This window comes from Panicum virgatum, chromosome 7K, assembly GCF_016808335.1.
Source record: "Panicum virgatum strain AP13 chromosome 7K, P.virgatum_v5, whole genome shotgun sequence".
Lineage (NCBI taxonomy): Eukaryota > Viridiplantae > Streptophyta > Magnoliopsida > Poales > Poaceae > Panicum > Panicum virgatum.
Genome location: NC_053142.1, coordinates 5749148 through 5759491, shown reverse-complemented (window position 1 = coordinate 5759491; position 10344 = coordinate 5749148). Strand labels below are relative to the sequence as shown.

General features: G+C 43.6%; 1 long non-coding RNA gene across 1 annotated transcript; it reads left to right on the top strand.

Moving 5' to 3' along the window:
* The first annotated feature begins 10 nt into the window (after window positions 1-10).
* LOC120639659 lies at window positions 11-1307 on the top strand. Its single transcript, XR_005661534.1, has 2 exons — window positions 11-421; window positions 1049-1307. It is a non-coding gene; the product is annotated as an uncharacterized LOC120639659 (long non-coding RNA).
* Window positions 1308-10344: the final 9037 nt, after the last annotated feature.

The following is a 10344-nucleotide window of genomic DNA, read 5'->3' as shown; positions in this document are numbered from 1 at the left end:
ATGAGTGATATCCATTCCCAGGCTTCCCACCCGCGAGGCCCTCTGCCCAACTAGGTTTAGCGCCGCCGCCGTCCAGCTCCGGCGTCGCCGCTCCCCAGCTCCGGCCCTCCCTCTCAAGGGCACCCGCGGCGAGGTGCCATGCGGCCAGGGCCGCCACCTCCCTCGGCCCTCTGAGCTCGCCCCACGCGCACCCCCTCCCTGCCCCCTCCCTCGCCCACCTTGAGATCCGGCCGGCGCGCTGGGTCGGAGCGTCAGGCGAGGCCGGCTGGCGAGCGCGGGCAGGGCAGGGCCTCCGCGCACCCAGGTGGGAGACGTCGCACAGGGCTGGGCTAGCCGCCCAGAGCAGTGCGCCTTCTCGCCACTGATCCCAGAAACGCATCATGGCCTCCGCGTCTGGATTCACCAACTACACCGCCTTCTGGTACTGCCCCAGCCTGCCTTGCACCCTTGTGCGAATCCCTGATTTGCTTAGCGTAGTGCCTAGATGATGGTGAAAATTAGGAGGTATTGCGATTAAAGGTACTGTGATTAGGCGTGGAGATGTGTGGCGATCGGATTCCCTGTGGGGCTCTTGTTTTGTATTGTCACTGGAGTATTCATTTGCAGGATGACTCATTTATTGATGCAATTTGTGCATTTGGGAAAACTGAATGAAAATTTGTATGCACCTTAATGTTCAGGATCTGGTCAGTGAACTGGTTAGTTGATTGACCAGCATTTGGAGGAGTGTCAGGTTGCTTAACCATACTTTCTACCAACAATTCTTCTAGGAAAAAGTTGAAATTGTTTCCCTGTTAAATGTCAAGTTTAACAAGGCATTCCGATAAAAAAGAGGTATAACAAGGTATTTGTGTAGTTCATTGCAACTGCTATGTTATTTTATATGCCCTAGTTTATTTATTAAGCTTATAGCTTGCGCTTACATTTCTACTAAATTTAGATACTGGCTATGCACTCTATATGTTCATTTCTACTAAACTCTAGCATGCACATGTTATTACATATTAACAGACAAAATTATCCCACTGTTAATTTTTGTTTTTTGCAGATTTTTGGAAATCTCAGGCACCTTGAAGCTTCTTTTGGCTTGCCCAAGACTTATGGTCTGGAGGCACTACTTCTTTTATTGTGATGTTCATCCCATGGTCATGTAATTTAAGACACTTTTGGTTTGCAAACTAGTCAACTTAGGAGCTTCAATGTTGGTGAAATGAACAAATACATGTTGCTCTTATTTGTTGCTCTAATTGCTGAATGAAAAATGGTGTGTGGTTCCTTGTTGTTGTAAATTCTATATGCTTAGGCCATATTGCTGTTTTTTTATTTGTGAAATCAAATTTTTTTCTTAATTGGTATGGCCTATTTCTTCTCATGGGCTATTATTTATTTATTTATTTACATTGCTCTTCTTATTGCTGTTATATTTGCAATTTTTTTTAAAATTGGCTCAATACGAGAAGATCACCCCCTCACGGATTCTACTTCCTCATGGACTCCCCTCGTGCGCACTGTTTTTCTTTTATTTATCTATTTATTTTTAGAGTTTTTTTATTTTCATTAGATCTGAAATTAAAAACAAAAAAAAAGAGTACACGGGCGGTCCCCTCCTCATTCCAGCACCTCCAACTGATCCTCCAACTGTTTAAAGACTTTCAAGGGCATGCAGGTTAATATCAATTTTCATAAGAGCATACAAGTTAAAAACTCCATAGGGCAAAACCTCCTCCACATAAGGGCAAAATTGTCTTTTTCCAACTCTGTTAGCCACCGTTAGTCCTCATTCTGTCCAAAAGAGTACAGGGGTAAACAAAACTTGGCGACAAGACATACATGTGCGAGTCAATTTTTTTAAGGGCACAGAGGTCTAGAGCACTTTACATAAATATATATAGGTTATAGTCTCCTATCCATATTTCTTCTCCACCTAGCACAGAACTTTGGGTATCGATAGATCACGACGATACCGTGAAAGCATTTCTGCCATAAATTTACTGGTGTTAAAAATAGTTACTCACCAAGATATCCATCAGCTTGGCTCACCTTTGAAGAGGTACAAGTCCCCGAAACAAAGATGAAGTTCATGTTGTTGATGAGGTGACCAGGTGCCAATTCCCTCCTCAGGTTTGGTCGATTCTACTTGAACCAGAGATAAAGAGATAAACATTGTTGCATGCTTAAACCGAACACGCGTTACTATTGATGGCCCACCATTCAGTTTGATTCCAGCTGCAGACACTTCTTCTGCCTAGCATGCGCCTAGGTGTGGCAGTACTTTTTAGATACGGAATCTCTTCTCTATCTCTCTCTACTACTAAAAAGGACTAAGAGTGACATTTTTTCATCGTCATTCGCCCGGTTGGTACGTCTTCCCCCTTTCGTATGTCGCGCCTGAGACACTTCAGGCGTCTAGCCATTAGATCAAAGTTTAATGTGTGAACTTTGTGTTTATTCTTGTTTGAAAGTTAAAAATTTTCAGTATAAAAAATTAGGGCTATTTTAGTAATTATGAAAAATTACTGGTCCCTTTTTGCAAAAGAGTTTGACTTAGGGAGTAATTTCAACTTTGTGAAGGGCTTTCTTACAAATGTGCTAGTAATCATTACTTTGGTAGCTTTAGTGCAATTTAGTCCAAAATTGTTGTGATTTTGCTACCAAAAAGTGTTTTTCTTTTATTAATTAGAGTTCACTTGAACTTTTGAAAATATTTTCAAATCCTTTGATCTAGTGCATGTTTGCACAACATGAAAGTTGTAGATCTTAAAAAACTGAACAACTTTTATATTGGGCACTTTTTCATTTGAGCCCTAGATCAGTGGCAAATTTTAGTTTACTCCCAGGCCCCTGAACTTTTCACATTTTACAAACAAGTCCTTCCAACCTTCTTCTACCTCCAGCCTTGCCGGACTGTGGCAGCGCCGCCGCCGCCGGTTTTTCCGCCATGGTTTGGCTTCACGCCGCTGTGGAACGCCGCTTCGCCGCCTCCACACGTCGAGCTCATCCCCTGAGCTCCCTCTCTTACTTATCCTCTTCATCTTCGGGCTATAAACAGCCCCGGCCGGGCCCTATTGCCGGTATACCACCGCCGCCCTCTTTCCCCAACTCCGGCGAGCCCTGCCCGCTGTCGACCCGCTGGCACAGCGCCGCTCCGACCACCACAACCCCCTAACTAGCTTCGCCCTGATCTCGTGAAGCTCACTAGCCCCTCATCCTCACCATTCCCCTGCCGACGCACCGCCGTCGTCATTCACTTCCGCCGCTGCCCCCTGTTCCCCGTCGACGAGCCCTCTCCGGCCACCTTTTCTAACTCCCAAGCACACCAGCAGGTGTGCCTCGAGCTACTCGTGCCCCCTGGCCCCTAGGCCCTCGCCGCGGGCAACCCCTTCGCCGGAATCGGCCACCCCCTCCCTGTCTTCTTCTTCCTTGAACCAAGGACCTAATTGCTTTGATTAAATTCTTTCTATGGTCCTTTCTGCAAAAGACCAAAACCTCTTTTTATTTTATGTGGTGAAATTTGGAAAATTCTAGAAAAATGTAGAAAAATAAAAAAATGCCAAACCAATTTTGTTGTGTTCCTTTTGTTTAACTCTACCAATTCGATGTTGTGAGTCTAATTTGAATTCTTGTTTAGTTAGCTCTAAAAATAGAATTAAGTTTTAGTCCTTTTTATTTGTATATCAAGTTCTAGAGTTATTTTGCTTGTGAGCTTTGGACCATGTGTAGTATAGGTTATGAGCAACCTTGTATAATTTTTGTAGACCCATTGCCAAACTCTAGCTTATGCTTTTAAAATTTCTTTCTCTGTGTATTGCTTGTGTCCTTAAGTATTTAATTAAATCCTTACTGCTTTCTATTTTGTTGAAATAAAAACCCCTCCATCATTTTATTTCTTGTAGTTAGTAGTGTTAATTTTTACTCGATAAACGATTGCCTAGTAAAATAAAACAATTAGGCTTAATCTCATATGTTTACTTTATTGGATTACAATGTTATAGCGAAGGAAAGCTATACTCAAGCACTTAACTAATTCCAACAATTGCATTTCATATAGAAACAACATCGCTAGCAGACGGAACATACAAACTCATCCAGGAACCAGACGTGGATATTTCTGAAGTCCAGGCCAACGTTGCGGAATTAACTGAAGTCCCGAACTCAGATTCGGAAGAGCCAAAAGCTAGTGACCCCATAGACGCCACTAAAGGCAAGCCTCGGTGCATAATCCCATTATTTTAAATTATACAACTTACTATTACTATTTACTTGTGCATTTAAGTTATTGGAGTTGAATGAAAACTTTAGATGCACAATTCTAGGTACCTATTGATTGAACACTAGAAACTGAGTCCGAATAGATGCTATGCTAAATAGGTCCGGTAAAAGTCGAGTGATTGTCTGTCACTCGCGAGCTTTATAGGAGTTGACTGTTTACATTCTTGCAATCACTATAAGGATCGTGGACGGATTTGGTTACAAGATTCATGATTGAAATCCGTCTGTGTTGTTGAAGTTTGATAAGGCCGCAGTGTGTGGTAGCGGAGATTAAGCCTGCGTTAGAGGGCCTCCTTCTTATAAGAATGCTAAGGGGGCGGCTAGCCCCTCGCAAGTCGAGTTTTTAATTGAACTCCTTCTAGAGTTCTTTTAAATAAATCTGTAAAAGCTAGAACTTCAGTCTACTAGCTTTGAAACTCTGATGTAATTTACACCCCTTATCTATGTGATGTAAAATAATATGGAATGTTGTGTCTCTGACTCGCCTTCGTGAGGGATGTATACTTGTGTTACAATCGGATATTCAGTGGTTACATCAGGATGTTATCCGACAGACCAATGATTATACCGGTTGAGGTATGTTTAGATGTTTAGCGCACTCGAGCTGGTGTAATTCAAAGTGGTTCTGCCATAGCGCCTCCCTCCCTGTTAGAGTGCGCAGCGGAATACGGCCCGGCCCGCTATACCCAGGAGCCGGTGTCCTACCAGGACTAGGGTCCACCAGGGCCCAACCAACCAAGGCCTCGGGCCTAACTCAATCCAAAAGACTAGCATAATGGGCAAGGACTGCCGTACCTTATATGTTGTGCTCCCTACTATCTATTTCCGACGTGGGACTAAATCTAACAATCTCCCCCGTCACACATCAAGAAGATGTTGTACCAGGCCCCGTGTCCAACTCTCCAGCCACACATAACCCGTGCGACCTTCCAGAGATGTTCACGGGCTCCCCTGTCACCATGTGACCATGGAGTTATTCCAAATTTTCTAACCTTCGGTTTTGATACCACTTGTTAGAGTGCGCAGCAGAATCCGGCCCGGCCCACTATACCCATGAGCCGGCGCCCTACCAGGCCTAGGGTCCACCAGAGCCCAACCAAGGCATCAGACCTAACTCAACCCAAAAGACTAGCCTGATGAACACTAACTGTCTCACCTTATATGTTGTGCTCCCCCATTATTAATTTCCAATGTGGGACTAAATCTAACACTCCCGTCTCATTCGGAAAACATCGCCCCTCGTTCAAACGTCGCTCCTGTTGACGCCAACTAACGACCAATTCTAAGCATCAACTTGATCAGAAAATCATGAGAGTTTGCATTTCTTACACGCATTATCTATCAAATAAATCCCTAATCACACTTTACCTTTAGAAAATTGCAAGATGTTTTTCGAGCTAATTTGCAAGTTGTAAGCACACTTTAGTCCAAGATAAAATCACAGATAAATTCAGAGCACAAGTTCAAGATCAATTGGACCTAAAGTAACCCAAGAACCAAGGTGATCCAGCTTAGGACAAGGTGTGCCACCCTGTTTGGACAAGAGGAGGCCCAGACAAGCCGATCCCCCAGTAGTTGGGGGTGGTTGGGGCCCTGGCGTGGTCGGCCGACCGACGGCCCAATGGGCCCCACCGCCTTCAACTGTCCACGTGTAGGCATGGCATTGGTTTCCTATGTCGATTCACCGAGGATTGACAGCTTCTCACCCGTGGCTCCCTGCTATAAATATGAGGGGAGGGGGTTGAGGACGAAGACACACACACACACACACACACACACACACACACACACACACACACACACACACACACACACACACACACACACACACACACACACACACCACACACTCACCTCTCAAGGAAGCTCTTTTGCTTTAGTCTATAGGTTAGAAGAGTTAAGGTGAAGTCAAGGAGTCATCCCCGGAGTTGTTTGGAAGTTCTGGTATGGATTCTTCTCTAGTTCTCTCGTGTAATTCTCGATCGTTTATAATAGATTTAGACTATGGTTACCGATATCTGCTTGAAGCTAAAAGTGCATCTAGGCCCCTAATTAATTTTGGTGATTGTTGACAATCACAATTCGGGATATGATGCTTTCAATAAGATGTGTGTAGGAATAAATAAAAGAATCAAGATGAAGATGAAAGGAAGGTCCCCAAATTCAAATTTATAATATGGTGGATTCTATCAGAGATTTAATTCTAATTTTTTGTTTGAAAATGAGTATAGGACCACCGTACTATCAAGGAGGACACATACCTATGAGAGACACTTTTCACACTCACAAAACACTTTCACCAAACCTTTCTGGACTTGGTCGGATGATCCGGCCCTAGGCCGGATGATCCGGCCTGCACAACCATTTTGGCTCTGGACACGGCCGGATCATCCGGCCCTGGTGAGTGTTAGGTGCCCGAACCTCTCTATCCAAGTCCGGATGATCCGGCGTTTGCCCGGATGATCCGGACCTGGAACTTTGTGAGCGCCTGGTAGTCTCTGGACAAAGCCGGATGATCCGGCCCCATGCCGGATGATCCGAACATGGGAGTTTTTGAGTGAGTTTTAGCCTATTCTGTTTCTCACCCGGATGATCCGATGTAACCCCGGATGATCCGGGAACCACAGAAAACACACACAACGGTCATATTTTGGGGGTGGGGTATATATACCCCTTCACCCCCTCATTTATTCCTCTCTACCCTCACGACCAACTACACTCCCATAGCATTCATTCCTCCACTCTCCTCCATCCAAAAGCTTGATTCTTGCAAGGATTCACCTAGGGATTGAGAGGAAGTGAGATTTGTGGGTTGAGGTGTGAGCACTTTGTGAGTTTCACTCGTTCATCTCAAGAAGCACTTGAAGCAACCTTTGATTCGTCGATTCGCGTTTTTTACTCTTGGAGCTTTGCTCCTAGATGGTTAGAGGTGCCGGTGAGCTCCCATTCCTTTATGGTTTGGGCCCCCGGAAGTTTGTATTACCCCTTCTCTGTGTGAGAACTATAGTGAGCAACTCAATCGTCCTTTGTGGCAGATTGGGTGAGAAAAAGGGTTATAGGGCAACCCTGCTCTTTGTGAGCACCTCAACGGAGACGTAGCTCCTTCGTGGAGTGAACTTCGGGATAAATCTTGTGTCTCCTTTACTTATTGTTCTTCATTTTGTTCTTGAGCTTGTTTTGACTCGATCTACTTTTTAGTAGCATATCTCTTGTGTAGAACTTGCTCACAGGCTTAGTTACTTCATTTGTCAACTTTGTATTCATAGGGAATCGTCAAAAGCTAAGTAGATTTCAAATCTCGTACAAGATTCTTTCATACTGTCGGATCATCCGACCCTATGTAGGATCATCCGGGCCTGGGAAGGCCGGAAGATCCGACATAAGGCCGGATCATCTAACCCTGACGTTTTTCTGTCAAGTTTTTCAGGGAAATTTTTAAACAGGCCTATTCACCCTCCGTCTAGGCCTAGTGTCGATCCTTTCAATTGGTATCAGAGCCTAATCTCTTGATTAAGACTTAACTGCTAAGGGAAAAGCACTATGGCCGGCACTAGGGAAGAAAGTGCTAGTGGCATTAGCTCCATCTTCGAGATCAATGATAGCGACTTTGAAGTGAGCAATGTTGAAGGGGAAATGGAAGAAGAAGAAAGGAAAGTCAAGCAAAGAGAAAAGATAAAGAAGAAGATGAATGAAAGACTCAAAAAGAAGGCTCAAATGCTTTTCAATGAAAAGATGAGATTGGAGAATGAGAAGAAGAATCAACAAGGATTTCACATGGTGTCTCATGCATATGAGACTTCACAATTCTCTAACTCTTCCAACATTTCTTTCTCTACCGTTCCAATGGGCAAACCTCCTCCATTTGATGGAACCGACTATACCAATTGGAGCGAAGATATGCAAGTGCATCTATATGGACTTAACCCACATCTTTGGACTATTGTGTGTGTGTAGGTGTGCCTCAATTTGGAGAAGATGAAGTGGCTACTCCGAAACATGAACATGATATGTTTCGCAATGCTCAAGCCATGAGAGTCATTAGAAGCTCTCTTTGCACAATAGAGTACAACAAAGTTAGAGGAATCATTAGTGCAAAGGAGATTTGGGACACCCTCAAGATGTCACATGAAGGAAATGATGAAGTTATAGAGGGAAAGATGGATCTTCTCCAAGGAGATTTGGAAGCATTTGTCATGAAGAAGGATGAAACCGCTCAACAAATGCATGAGACTCACACTTCTCATTACCGAGATTAAAACTCTTGGTAGCAAAGATTGGGATGATTTCAAGGTCACTAAGAAGATGCTTAGAGCTTACGCGCCCAAGAACCCTATGTTGGCAACTTACATTAGAGGCAAAGAATCATATAAGAAGATGAAGCCAATCAACTTGTTGAATAAGTTGCAATTTCATGAGATGAATGCTCTAGATGTTGCCAAGTCAATTGCTCAAGAGGAAGTCAAGACTATTGCTCTCAAGGCCGAACCAAGCAAGACGGTTGAAACAAATGAGAAGCAAACAAAGCAAAAGAAGAAAGTTGAATCAAGTGATGGAGATAGCACCGATGAGGAACTTGCCATGATGGTGAAAAACTTCAAGAAGTTCATGAAGAAGAGAAACTTCAAGAAAGGAACCTCACAAAGAAGATGCTATAAGTGTGGTGAAAAGGATCACTTCATAGCGGATTGCCATCAAAATGACAAGAATGAAAATGAAGATAAGAAGTACAAGGACAAGAGCAAAGACAAGAGTTATGACAAGGAGAAGAGGTACAAAGAGAAGAGCAAGGAGTACAAGAAGAAGAATGGCAAGGCTCATGTTGGTGAAGGATGGGAGTCAAGTGATGACTCCGACAATGAGGGCATGACATCCCTTGCCTTGTTCACTACTTCATCAACACCAAAGCTCTTCGACAACCTCTCCGATAATGAAGATGATCACCCCATGTGCCTCATGGCTAAGGGGAATAAGGTATCAAACTACACAAACCCACCATCCTCTCCTACCTCCACATCTAGTGAAATAGAAAGTGACTTGGAGGAAGAGGAGGCCCAACTCAAAGAAAACATAATAAAGAAGTTTGGCAAACTAGGCTATAAACAAATTAAAAAGCTTGTGGAGAAATTAGAGAAAAAGAAAGAGATTTTTAGAGAACAAGAAGACTTGCTTGTCCTTGAGAAGGAGAGAAACCTTGCTCTAGAAGAATCTTTAGCTAAGGAAAAGATAAGGTTGAGAAGTTGGCAACGGACTTGTCTCTTGCCAATGACTCAATTGTGAGGATGTCAAAGGATCATACTTTAGCAAAGGACTCACTAGCTAGCCTAAAGAATGTTCATAGTGAACTTCAAGAGAGGCATTCACGCCTTGAAGATATAAACAAAGAACTTGAAGTGAGCTATGGCACTCTTTGGGAGAGTACCAAATCTAGTTCCTAGGCTAATCTTGACTCTAATGCCACCACTAGCAAAGGGTGCTCAAAATGTTATAATCATGATAAATGCTTGTGTTACTAACCTTTCTAAGCTAGAAGAAGCAATCAAGGCCAAAGATGATCAAATCTACAAGTTGAACTTGCTAGTTGGTAAGGGAAACCTCAAACCAAAGAGTGACTTTAAGTCACACCCGGCTTATGACACGGCTAGAAGGTTTCTAAGCATTGGTGATGGACTTGGCCTTACAAGAGGAAACAAGGCAAATGGTTCTAAGATTGTGAATGGCCAAGCCATCCCACTTTGGAAGTAAGGAGCCAATCTTGAGGATTTGGTGAACATGGCTCACAATGGCACAAAGGTGAGTGTTGACCAAGGTAAGAACAATGTTGAAGGTACAACAAAGGTCACCACAAGCAACAAGAAGGTGTCAACTCCCATATCACGCAACTACACCATTGACTACACAGTTGTGATTCAAAATGGGAAGATGGTAGTCAAGTTCATTGGTGCTCACTTAAGAAAGTTGAGGAGTGTGTGGGTGCCCAAGATGGCTTATTCTAACCTCCAAGGACCCAAACAAGTTTGGGTACCTAAAACTTGAGCCTCACTTTGTTTTGTAGGTATACTCCTCCGGTGGAAGTGC